This window comes from Elaeis guineensis, chromosome 1 (assembly GCF_000442705.2).
Source record: "Elaeis guineensis isolate ETL-2024a chromosome 1, EG11, whole genome shotgun sequence".
Lineage (NCBI taxonomy): Eukaryota > Viridiplantae > Streptophyta > Magnoliopsida > Arecales > Arecaceae > Elaeis > Elaeis guineensis.
In genome coordinates this window covers 119,631,641-119,645,261 of record NC_025993.2, presented here as the reverse complement: position 1 = coordinate 119,645,261, position 13,621 = coordinate 119,631,641, and positions in this window count along the sequence as shown.

The following is a 13,621-nucleotide window of genomic DNA, read 5'->3' as shown; positions in this document are numbered from 1 at the left end:
TCTCGTGAGAAGGGGAAAAGAATCACGGATCTCATTATCTCTATATGATGTTATACACCCATCTCGTGTTCATTACTTTGAAATAATCTGGTTATCATGGGGGTCTAGGAGAACAAGATTGAATTCTAGTGCAGTCATTTGATCAAACAGTTTTCTGCATCCACAGACTTAGAATTTGGAGTGCATTTTGTTGGACGCATTTTGAGCATATTACTAGCTCTTTCCTTTTTGTTTTTTTCACAAAAAGATCTTTGAAGGCTGAGCTTAGAAATCTGGGCGTTGATTTTAATTCCAAGTTGGCTTTTGAAAGACGGTAGAAGCTGTGGTATCTAGGCCTTTTTTTTTAAATTTTTGCTGACTCGGAGAGGAATATCATGTAATTGATGGACAGAATTAAAACAAGCATTATTTTTAGTGGGGAAAGTTAAGAAAGGTCGGAAGTTTTTTAAGTTCGTGGTTATGAGATATCTTTGTTTCATCTTGGTCTGAGAAGATTTGGGTTCTGGACGAAGGGTTGGGCTAGCATTGACGCCGGTGGCCGGAGACATGGGCGGCTCCAGAAATGTATCACAGGCCTCAAGCAGTGGGAAAATTCTCATCTTCTTGTGATTTGATAGGCATACACCTATGAACACGCTGCCCATCGGCAGTCATTCCATGCTGATTACTCCAGCATTGCCCAGCAGAGCAAGTCTGGTTTAGGTGCTCTTAATCGAGGTGTTTGATGGTAATGTAGTTAAATTGCAAGTAGGTTTTCATTATGATGTCTTTTTCTCATCTAAATAGCTTTGCGCCTTTGATAAATGGATGTGTTCCGCTCTCTCGACACATCCAAAGGGAAAAGAGGAAAATCTCAACTAGCAATCTTGAAATGAAGAATCAATTTTTAGATTGCTGGCCCTTGTCAAATGAAAGAAGAAGTAAAAGGAGCACAAAAACTTCCTATTTTGAGTTACCCAATTAAGCATCCACGTCATGGATGCCAACTTAGTTGTCCCATGAACTTGTCTATTAAATAGATGTGGCAAGCATTTCTCCATATGCTGTCTTTGAAAATTTTGGAAATTTACAAAATTGTTGGTCAAAAATGGATTTTGCACATAGCTCATCAAGGCAAATAATATCACTTATCCTTGCTATTATTTATTTATTATTTTTTTTTTTGTGTGCGTGCGTGCGCATTTAAGGTATCTTTGTTTTATTTGAAAAAAAAAAAAAAAGAGAAATGGCCCATCCACCATCTCTATTTGTTTTCCATAAAGAAATGAGGATCAATATTTAAATGTTTAGTTGCTTTTACCCTTGCGTCCTAAGCAAAATTTTGTGCTAAAATGTGTATCACATGTGTAAAAAATATATGTGTTTATCTTAACATTATAGAGCAAGTGGCTATATTTCCTTATTTTTCGATTTCCACAATGATTCTAATTAGATTTTTCTCTTAATGTTTAATCGTATTCATTTCAATCATAGATCTTTTGATAGCTTAAAATATTATTTTTGAAAAAAAAAAAACTCCAATTCTCATACCATGTAAATTCTAGAAATCCATGTTCTACATGGATTTTTCTTTTCTATAAAACATGGGATTAATATTTTCATGGAACATCTTTTTTTCAATTTCCTTTCTTTTTTTTTTTGAAAACTCTAACTAAATAAGAAAAAAAAATTTCTATTTTTTTTTGACCACACTTCTCTCCACTTCTCATGAACCAAACAAGTTCTTAATAGTAGCCACATGCACTATGACTAGAATCTTGAAAATCCATCCTACCGCCTAAAGAGGAGAAATTATTCCATGCATTGTGTGCATTAGCTGTTCATGTTATCAATCACAACCATTTATTTCTATATAATTTATTCATCAAGTACTCATTTTGATGCACCACTACAGAAATGAATAGCTATGATTGGTAGTACGCGGTGACTTGGTGCATAAAATGTAGTGAATAATAATTTCTCTGAAAATAAGCCTAAAAATGCAACTAGGCAAGAGATCAAAAAAAGAAAAACCAATAAAATCTATTTTCATAGATCTAAGACAATTCCTTGTGCACCCATCTGGATCATTAAGCCTTTTCAAATACTGGCAAATGGAGGATTACTTTCTTGGGAAGAAGATGTCTTTATAATTGAAATTTCTAAAGTAGAGTAATTTCTTTTTGATGATAATGAGAGGCATATGCTACCCGATAATTTATTATAAGATAAAAGATGAATTTACAGTGTTTGTACTGCGGGCCACTTGAGGATGTGGTTCCAATAATGTATACATGTTAGCTTAAGAATTACATATAGAATAAGAGTTTATATTGCTCATACAATGTTTACTAGAAAATGCTTGCTTAGGTTACAAGCATTTGCATAGGCTCGTCTTCTCTATTTTTTCTTATGATTGTTGGAAAACATATTTTTTAAGCTTCAATTTATACTTAGAGTTTCTAGTGTTTTGCCAACGGTGCTCTGCATTTCTTTTAGTTTCATGAAGAATTGTGGCTTGTTTGTCTCGGAGGTTATTAAAATCCAACTTTCAAATAAAAACAAAGCTTCTTTAAGCACTAATATGGGGGCATTTGCTTGGAATTGGAAGACTTTTTTATTTCTCTCATTCCATATGCTCCAGATAATCTTTGTAATTAAAGAATCATGTACTGATCTTAAGGTTTGCTCTTTGTCTTTTCTCTTCTTTACAGTCTACCAGTTTTTCAGAAAAGTTAGGATGTAGGAATTTTCCATTTTCTTTGTAATGAGGCTCCAAATTTGCTGAGAAAAGAGACATGAAACAAAGATGTATTTCGAGGTTTTCTCTTGGCTGTCATAAAGTGTGCAATTTTGAGGGGCTTTCTATTTGTTTCTGAAGATTATCCTATGTGAGTAGTTTTTTATCGATCGCTAACTAGATGAGTAATTTATTGATCTCACCGCATCATTATTGAAGAATTTATAGCAACTTTTTACCCGAAATTTTTTCAGGACTGTTCCATTTTCATTCAATTTTATCATCTCCATTTGTGAGTGTCTTGTCTCTATGCAGCTCATTGAGTTTTCTTATCTCTTCCTTTTCTCTCATGGGTGTTACCACCCCTGTAATATTTCTTTGAGAGTGAAAATCTTCTGCGATAGTTGCACGAGGCTTGTTGCTTTGCATGAAGACTAATGGGAACTGCTCTTTCAATGGTAGTTTGTTTATCCAATGATTACGATATTAAAACATTTTTTCACCTTCTCTTCTAATTAATTGTTCCAAGTTAAGATCTTAATTTTCTTGATCAACCTTATTTCTTTACATATTTCTCCTTTAACAATTAATTATATAAATCTATGCCCACTCGCTGCCTCGCATACCGGACCATAGCCTAAAAATTGCAGCCTTTCTCCATATGGGAGAGAGTTTTGCATTGAAACCTCGGGTGGAATTTTATCAAAGCAGAAGAAAAAAATAAAGATGTCATCGTTAAAAAAAAAAAAAAAAATAGATAACTCAAGTTGATTAGGTGTCAAACATAACAAGAGTTTTGATGACTTAAGTGACCTTATGAGATCTTGAACCCTTTACATGGTTTTCCCATAAAGATACCTAGAGAAAACAGGTTAGAAGCTATAAAAACAAACCCAAACATACCATGTGGCTGAGCCCACTTCAACCACAACCCTCAAGCAAGCATAAGCATATCAAGGCATATATATATATATATATATATATATATATATCTAGATTACATTTTATTTGACATCTAATCCACTCATAGACACAAGAGGCAACGGCAATTATCATGTATAACAACAGCTGCTGCAGCCAAATTCGTCCACTTCCCTTCATGGCTTCCATCATCAGCACAAAGACCCTACCAAGCAATGGAGAGCACCTGCATACCTCGTCAAAGACCTCACTTCCCCAACGTTCCCAACCGGAACACTCCGGTGCTTCCTGTACCCCGGCCGAGCCTTCACCACCCCAACTTCCTTAAAGAAAGCTCCATTGTTGAAGCCATCATTCTCCGACCTCCAATTCCATGCATTTGCTCCTTTACCAGGCATTCTCAATGTCGCCTGAAATATCCCATGTCCATTCCCATCAACACAACCAACTAAAAACATAAATCTCCAAGAAAGTGTTCTAAGATTGCACTGGCTCACCTTCTTCTTCTCTGATGCTATGAATAAATTCCCTTCGCTTAGTACACTAGCATTCATGCTTCCACCAATGGCGTACTCTCCCCATCCATCATACACGTTGTTCACCACATGAGCATATCCATGTCTTATCCTGCAAAACGAAGAAAAAATTTTTAGTATGACAAACCAAGGATGGGCTTCTTTATCAATTGAATGGTGTGGCAGCGGGGAATCCATCACCTCGGCATGCGTTGGTTGCAGTTGGGACCAAAGCGGTTGAACGCAACGGTCACCTTCATGTTCTTGTCCAATGAGAAGCCATCATCATGGCCTAGTAGCATCACCTTGTCATGGTCCCGGAACCAGTTGTTCGAGATGGTGATCGCCGTCGAACCCAGTGTCACGTCCATGAGCCCATCCTGGCACTCATAGACTGAGTTGTGATCGATCCAGATCTTCCTCGAGGCTGCGATCCGAATGGCGTCTCCATCTGCTCCCAAGTTAACCAGACTACCTTCTGGATCTCTTGTTAAGCAAGCTGGTTGTGGGTGTATGTGGTGAAATTGGAGCCCATGAATAATCACATTTTTCACCTGTGCACAAATTATCAGTGTTTGTTCTAGCTTGCATGAATTCATTGCATTGGAACCTCGGTATATATACCTTATAAATCAAGAAGCCAGCACCATGCGCAATGTGGACGTCGGCACCACGCCCATCGATGGTGGTCGAGCTCTTGACAATGAGCGGTTGCAGGAGCTTGATTTGCATGTCTCTCTGGAAGGTGATCCATACTTTGCCTCGAAGCATCGTGGCGCCATATCGCAAGGTGCCAGGTCGAGGGTTTGGAGGGTCATCGCCCGGGTCGGTGACGGTGTACCATGTCAATTCACGGCCCCTGTTCCGCAGCATCTTGCCGGCGAACCCCACCGAGCACTTGGCGAGCCGCTGTCGGTTGGAGGACCAGTTTGGATGGCGCCGCCAGCACCGGTCAATTATGTTCATGTTCCTTGTGGCAATGGCACTGCTGGTGAGGAAGGTCAGGATGAGGAGTGAGAGGGCTACAGGAGTGGAGGCCATGGTTGAAGTGAGAAGGAGATGGGGGATGGTATGTGAGGAAGTGGACTTTGGAGCTACATTTATAGGGTGGTGGCGTTAGATTTGTGCCTGGTTTAGCTCTCCTATTTTGAGGAGAGGGAAAGTGTTTGTTATGTGGGGTGGTGGAGCTTGAAGGGCTCTCCTGAAGTTTTACTGGGAATAGAAAGAGCTCGGTTGGGAAGTTTTAAGTGACCATGAAACGTGAGGTTTCAGAGGTGTGATCTCTCTCTCTCTCTCTGTGCTTTGGTTGGTAGCAAACTGGATGTGTTTTTAGATGACTAGCTTCTGGTACTTTTTATTTTTAACCCTCACATTTGCCATTGGTTCTGCACCAAATTTGCCTCCACTGCTAAAACTTCATACCATATGAAGTAGTAATCTCTCTCTCTCTCTCTCTCTCTCTCTCTCTTGTTAGCAAGCATCTTAACATTTAACCATGCCTCATGTTTGCAACAAACCATTCCCATTCTCTGAGTTCGCTGACACCATGGGCGCAAAAACTTTTCATGTACTTGAAATAGGCGCCATATAGTATTACCGAATAGATAAGGTAAATTAAGTGGATGCTAAAACAAAAAACAACCTTCTACTATTTTAAGCGGATGAAATTATGTACATGCTCCCTCTCATTTGATCAAATTGCCTTCCAATTGGTAATCTTTATTTCTGATGTCGGCAAAGCATTTCCAAATTAAGAAAATGCTTCCAAATTACAATTAGCCTTGCAATTAATCCATGTACCTGCTCTCTAGCCTCTTTTCATCAAAGTAATAGCCACCTCTCAACTATATGCGAACACCAGTTTTAAAATATAAGAATATTCATCTCTGATTCTGTCGGTCATTTTTGATCCCATACATATTTTTTCACTTTTTTTAAAATTACAAATACAATTAGGAGTGTCAATAGAAGACAATGACCCACTAACTTGAACCTAATTGACTTGAAAGTTAAGGTTAATTTAGGTATGAAAAATTAAATCCAATATGCTACTGGATTGGATTTGAATACCAAATTAGACCCAGTCTCTTATGTAGGTGCAGGGACGGATCCAGAAAATTTTCAAAGGGGTATTCCTTTGATAAATATTTATTTTTTAAAATATTAAAAATAATGAAGTATACAAGATAATAATATATTTTTATAATAAATAAAAATTATTAATAAAATAAAATTCATTCAAAGCAGTCGTCTTACAATTATATCAAAATAAATATTAAAATAACATGTATTCAATACAATTCTCCTCTACTTGTTCTCATGTTTTGAAAATGATACATAATAGTTTCATCCATGACATTTTCAAATATATCTTTTTTAATGTATGTCATTAGATAATCATTCAGAAATTGATCACACATTCAATTTCATAATCTGCTTTTGACATAATTCATTGCAGAAAAAGCTCTTTCCACACTAGCAGTTGCAATTAGTAAAATCAAAGCAAGCTTCAAAAATATATATACTAAAGGATAAACAACATGCTTTCTGTTGGGTATAAAATACCCCCCAACCGAAGTTCGTACCAGGAGTGACCCTCCCGGGACTCTGCCGATGTCCAACCTTGGGCGACATCTTTTCGAACCTCTCCGGCGGCCGAGCTTCCGCAATATTTTCAAGTTCTGCCGACGGATAAACTCCCACAGCTTCTTCACAAGTGTCGACCGGGTTCCCCCGACGGACGAACTCCTGCCGCATCTCCCGGGCTTCTCCAGCGATAAGCTTCTTCAGTTGTCCATCAGGCTGCTCCAAGTGCTCTCTGGATTCTACTATCGGCTGATCTCCTACAAGGGTCAACCGTTCTCCGGACCCCTTCCAGATCTTTTCCGACAGGATTCGATCGACTCCAATCCGAATTTCTTTCAGAACTACGTCAGTTCGCCAGTGGCCGAACTTTTTCAACAGCAGATCTCTACGACGACGGGCTCTATCCAAGTTTCTACGGCGGTCGACCGCCTTCTGGGTTTCATCCGGGCTCCTACGGGAGCCGGACTTCTTCCCTGAACTCCTACTGTAGGTAGACTTCGTTCGAGCTCCTACGGGAGCCGGACTTCAGCCCTGAGCTCCCATTGCAGGTAGACCTATCCGAATTCTTACAAGGGCCGACTCCGAGCCCCACCACAAGCGATCTACACCGAGCTTCTACTACAAGCGGTCTACTTCAAATTTCTACTACGAGCGGTCCGCGTCGGATTTCTACTGTAAGCCTCCACCCGAGCTTCCCTTGTGAACGAATTCCTTCGGACTTCTATTGCAGGCAGGCTTCGGTCGAGCTTCCCCAACAAATGATCCCCATCCGGACTTCTACGGGAACCAGACTCCGACCAAACTTCTGTAGCGGACAGATTCCGGACGAACTCCTACGACGCACGGGCTCCAACAGCCGAACCCCTCCAACGGGTGAACCTCTCCAGCACCATCCGACATCCACTACCGGTCGACCTTCTCCAGATTCTGCATGAAACTGAACTTCGTCCACAGAAAGCCCCTGACCGAGCTTCTACAACAGATGACCTTCGCCTGCAGTACTAGCACCCAAGGCACCCAACGGTAGAAAGCTCGCCAGCAACATCCGAGCTCCTCTCAGACAGAGAGCTACCCCTCTCCACCGACACCCCAACCGAGCTTCGACCGACAGGCCTGGACTCCCTGGCAGGCCACAGTAATGGCCGCGACTCTGCTCCACTTCCTATAACGGATCCCACGCGGCTCCATCATGCTCTGGCAAGTCACGACAACGACATCACTCCACTCTCCACAAGGGTTCCACGTGGCAGGCCACGGCGATGGCCACGACTCCACTCCACTACTCTCCGTAACAAACTCCTCATGGCCCGCACGCCCACCACCAAGCGGTTACGGACGTCGCTGTCAATCTGTTACGCCCTCCGCCTATAAAAAGGGGACCCCCAGATATGTTATTCTCTAAGCTCTAATCTCTATCTAAAAACTCTACTAAAATTTTCGTTCGAGCACTTCATTCTTGTTGAGGCAGAGAACTGACTTGAGCGTCGGAGGGTCTTGCCGGAGCACCCCCAACTTCGGTTTAGACTTCTTTGCAGGTCCCGACGGCGACCGGCTTCCTCGACTCCAGCTTCTCCGACGCCGGTGGATTTTTGCATCAACAGGATTGGCGCTAGAGGAAGGGCTTGTGTCTTCGCAGAATCCTTGTTCTTAAAGGAGCGCTCAGCGGGACCACCTCGGTCATCTTCTCCGACATCTCCTCCTCCAGTTGCCTGCCTGATCTCCACCTGATGCCTCCCCGAAGGGCATCCACCAGGCGAGTCAACGCCCCCGCGGTCAGATCTCAGCGAGCTCTGCAAACCCCGGCCTCATCTCGGATTCCCAGGCTCCTCTTCCTCTGGCGACGGCAGTCGGCATAGAGCAGCCCGATAATCGGCCTACGACCGGTTTCACCAACACCATCTCAGGGGAATCCCAGCGGGGAACAACCGATGTATTGGTCGGACCTCCCAAGCGACAAAGGATTGAGGAATCCATAACCTTTACTGAGGAAGATGCTCGGGAGTTCAATTTCTCATAACGATGCGGTTGTAGTTTCTTTAAATATAGCTAATTACGATGTGCATCGCATTCTTGTCGACAATGAAAGTTCGGCCGATATTTTTTCTATGATGCATTCTCGAAAATATCCATTCTGGATGATCATTTAGGGCCGGTGAACTCCCCAATGGTGGGGTTCACGGGTGATGCCATGCCCGTGGAAGGAATAATAACCTGATTGTGGTTGCAGGTCGATTTCCGAAACAATCCAGGGCGCGAGTGACTTCCTGGTGGTAAAGGCCCATCCGCCTATAACGCAATACTCGGTCGCCCGGCCTTAACACCCTCCGAGCTGTGGTGTCGACCTACCATTTAAAGTTAAAATTTTCTACGGGTCAGGGGGTTGGAGAGGTCAGAGGAGATCAAGCCTTGGCGAGATACTGCTACAGCATAGCCTTGCAAAGAAGTGACCGATCTTACCTCTGTCCGGTTGATGGATTGGACGCCCGCGACGACCTCACTAGGAAAGGGGTGGGCCAATTGAAGATCTTGTTTGATTCCTTTAAATGATGGGAATAAAGAGCATGTGGTGAAGATCGGCTCCAACCTGGGGGAAGAGATGCGGGCGCAGCTCATTGATTTCCTACAAAAGAATGTGGATGTTTTCGCTTGGGTTCTGACGGACATGCCGGAGATCGACGAGAAGTCATGGAACATCGTCTGGTCGTTGATCCAAAGCATCGACGATGAAAGAAAAAATTTGAGGTCATGCACCGGAAAGGCAAAAGGCGATAGCCAAGGAAGTGGATAAACTCCTGAAGGCCGATTCATTAGAGAAGTCAACTATCCTGACTGGATTTCAACGTGGTCCTCATCAAAAGGCAAACGGCAAGTGGAGGATGTGTATAGACTTCAAAAAGTTGAATAAAGCCTGCCCAAAGGACAGCTACCCTCTGTCCAGAATTGATCAACTAGTGGATGCAACCTCGGGCCATGAGCTTCTCACCTTCATGGATGCATTCTCTGGCTATAATCAAATCAGAATGGTACCAGAAGATGAAGAAAAGACTGCTTTCATTACTAACCATGGTCTTTACTATTACAGGGTCATGCCTTTCGGCCTCAAAAATACAAGTGCGACCTATCAGCAGTTGGTGAACAAAATCTTCAAAGAGCAGATCGGCCGCAACATAGAGGTCTACGTGGATGACATACTCGTGAAAAGCAAATTCTCAACGAACCACGTCGTCGACCTCGAGGAGACCTTCGACGCCCTCCAGACATATAAGATGAAGCTGAACCCAACTAAGTGTGCTTTCGGAGTAACCTCAGAAAATTCTTGGGCTTCATGGTATCGGGGTACAGAATTGAAGCCAATATGGAGAAGATTCGTGCCATCCAGGAGATGGCCGCCCCGAAGTCGATAAAAGAAGTTCAGCGCCTTACAGGGAGGGTGGCAGCCCTAAATCGCTTCATTGCGAGGTCGGCCGAACGGTGCTTACCCTTCTTCCAAACCCTCAAGCAGCCGAAGAACTTCTGTCAACAGGCATTTGAAGAACTAAGAAACTACCTCGGCTCACCTCCGCTATTGGCGAAGCCCGAGCTCGGGGAGGAGTTGTTCTTGTACCTGGCGGTCTCCCATATGGCTCTCGCAGCAGTTCTTGTTAAGGAAGAAAAAAAATTCAACGGTCGATCTACTACATCAGTCGTGCATTGAGAGATGCCGAAACTAGATATACTAAATTAGAGAAACTAACTTACGTCCTGTTGATTGCAGCCCGGAGGCTCCGACCTTACTTTCAAGGGCACACCATAACATTACTCACCGACCAGCCGATTAAGGCAATTCTACACCGGGGAGGATGCTTCCGGGAGGATAGCGAAATGGACGATCGAGCTCACAGAATTCGACATCAACTATCAACCTCGGCCGACAGTAAAAGCCCAGATATTGGCAGACTTTATAGTGGAATTCACTATCCCGAAAGATGCCGAACATGAATAAGGTGAAACTGATGGCTTGAAGTCCCGGCCGAACTCCCCTAAAGAAGAAACAGACCTCCCTGATTGCTTTTGGGCCCTCTATGTGGATGGATCCTCCAACATGTCGGGCGCAGGCATGGGCCTGATCTTGATCAGTCCGGAGAGGATCATCGCGGAGTACGCACTGCATTTTGAATTCTCCGCAACGAATAATGGAGCGGAATATGAAGCTCTGATCGCAGGATTGAGGATCGCCAAAGAATTAGGAGTAGATTGGCTCCAAATTTATAGTGACTCCCAATTGGTAGTGGGACAAGTCAGCGAAAACTACGAAGCACGGGAGGACAGCATGGCCAAATATCTTGAAAAGGTAAAGGAGATCATCCCCACCTTTAGTAGCTTCAACATCAAGCAGATTCCAAGAATGGAACATACCAGGGCCGATCTTCTCTCCAAGTTGGCTACACTGGCTCCGGCTGAACTACCCAAGGAAGTCCTCTTTGAAGTTCTGAAGTGCTCAAGTATGGAAGAATCGCGGCCCGTGATGGAAATTGGCCATGAACCCGTTGGATCGACCCACTGGTGGCATATCTTAGAGACGGGGTTCTTCCTCATGATGCAAAAGAAGCTCGGAAGCTCAGAAATCAAGCCTCCCGATATATCTTTTATGAGGACAAATTGTACAAGAGGTCATACTCTTTGCCCCTTTTAAAATGTCTCCGCCTTCGGAAGCTGACTACGCCTTATGGGAGGTGCACGAAGGAATCTGCGGAAGCCATCTGGGGGCTAGATCCTTATCCCACAAGTTGCTCTGACAAGGGTATTACTGGCCGAAATGTACCACGACTCCATTGAATACATCAGAAAGTGTGACCGATGTCAGAGATATGCTAACATCCAAAGACAGCCCGTCTCCGAACTTACACCCTTAAGCGCCCCATGGCCATTCGCGCAGTGGGGAATGGATATCCTTGGACCTTTTCCTGTGGCGTCAGGGCAAAGGAAGTTCCTCCTGGTAGCAATTGACTATTTCACCAAGTGGGTTGAAGCCGAACTGTTGGCAAAAATCACAGAAGCTAAAGTGCAAGACTTCGTCTGGAAGTCAATCGTTTGCAGGTTCGGCCTACCAAGAATCTAGTTACTGATAATGGGCGACAATTTGCGGGAGCGAGGTTTGCTGGATTTTGTGAGGACCTAAACGTCTTCCACAACTTTACATCGGTAGCCCATCCTTAGGCCAACGGCGAAGCTGAAGTGACCAACAGAACTCTGCTACAAGGAATCAAGACAAGGCTCGAAAGAGCGAAGGAAACTTGGACAGACGAACTTTATCATGTGTTGTGGGCATACCAAACTACCCAAAGACTGCCCACTGGGGAGACCCCCTTTGCTCTAGTTCGGAACGGAGGCTGTTATCCCAATTGAGCTCAAACTCCCGTCAGCACGAGTCGTGGCATTCAACGAGCATCACAATTTGCAGGGTCTCAAAGCCAACCTTGACTTGTTAGAAAAAAGCGGAGGAGCTCAAGTTCGGATGGCAGCTTACAGACAGAAAGTCGCCCACTACTACAACTCCCGTGTCAAAAAAAAGTCTTTAGAGCAGGAGACCTAGTGCTTCGACGAGCCGCTGTCTCACAACCTCAGGATCAAGGGAAGCTTGCTCCAAACTGGGAAGGCCCGTACGAAGTCAAGGAGGTAGTCCGGCCCGAAACTTACTACCTCAGAGAACTCGGAGGAGCAGACCTCCGCGACCATGGAGCTCGAAAAATTTACGAATGTATTACGATAACTTTACTTTAAATAAAAGTTTTATATCCACATGTCTTCTCTCTTGGCACGAGCTTATATCGACAGGACAATCGAAACTAACCGTGTCGAAAATAGGAGGAGAACCTCATCTCGACATAATCGAAGGCCCGATTCTCCTTAGACCGGATGGGGGGAGAGGCCCTGCAACGCCCATATGTGCCCCCACAGCCCTGTTAGGGACAGGAGGAGAACCTCGCCCTAACATGAGCAAAGTCGAAGGCCCGGTTCTCCTTAGATCGGATGGGGGAGAGGCCTGCAACGCCCATATATGCCCCACAGCCCTGTTAGGGACAGGAGGAGAACCTCGCCCTAACATGAGCAAAGTCGAAGGCCCGGTTACTTTTAAACGGATGGGGGGAGAGGCCCTGCAACGCCATATGTGCCCCCACAGCCCTGTTAGGGACAGGAGGAGAACCTCGTCCTAACATGAGCAAAGTCGAAGGCCCGATTATTTTTAGACCGATGGGGGAGAGGCTCTGTAACGCCCATATGTGCCCCCATAGCCCTGTTAGAAATAGGAGGAGAACCTCATCCTAACCTAAGCTGAAATCGACTACATCAGGAATAGGAGGAGAACCTCGTCCTGACGCCAACTAAGATCGGTCATTCAAGACAGATAAGAAAAAGAAAACCTTCTCATGGCCCCTCCGCACTTCCGCGACCTCATTAAGAGCAAGGGAAAACCCTCACTCGAGAAAAGAAAAGAAAAAGGGGAAAGTTAAAAAGGAAAGCGATGAACTACACCAGCAATAAATGAAAAACAAATTACATTAAAGATACAGGGATCTCGTCTCAGCGAGGATGGGGATTCTTATCAAAAATCTCCAGTCTCCAAGAGGGCTCTCAACACAGGCCAAGGATAAGACGGCTTCCTCAAGGTGATGAGAAGTTCAACCTCCGAGCTCGGACTCCAAAGGAAGCATCAAACTCGAGTGGCCCCGGACAAATTTGCGGCCACAAACAAAAGGGGCAGTCAATGCGACGATGATTGGGTACCTTCGAATGACATCGATATCGAGTCAGGCAAAAATCGAAAGAAGTTCGGCAAACGACAACTCAACACATGAGTAGAAGAGGTAATGGAAAATTTTTTTTCATTTCATTAACTAAG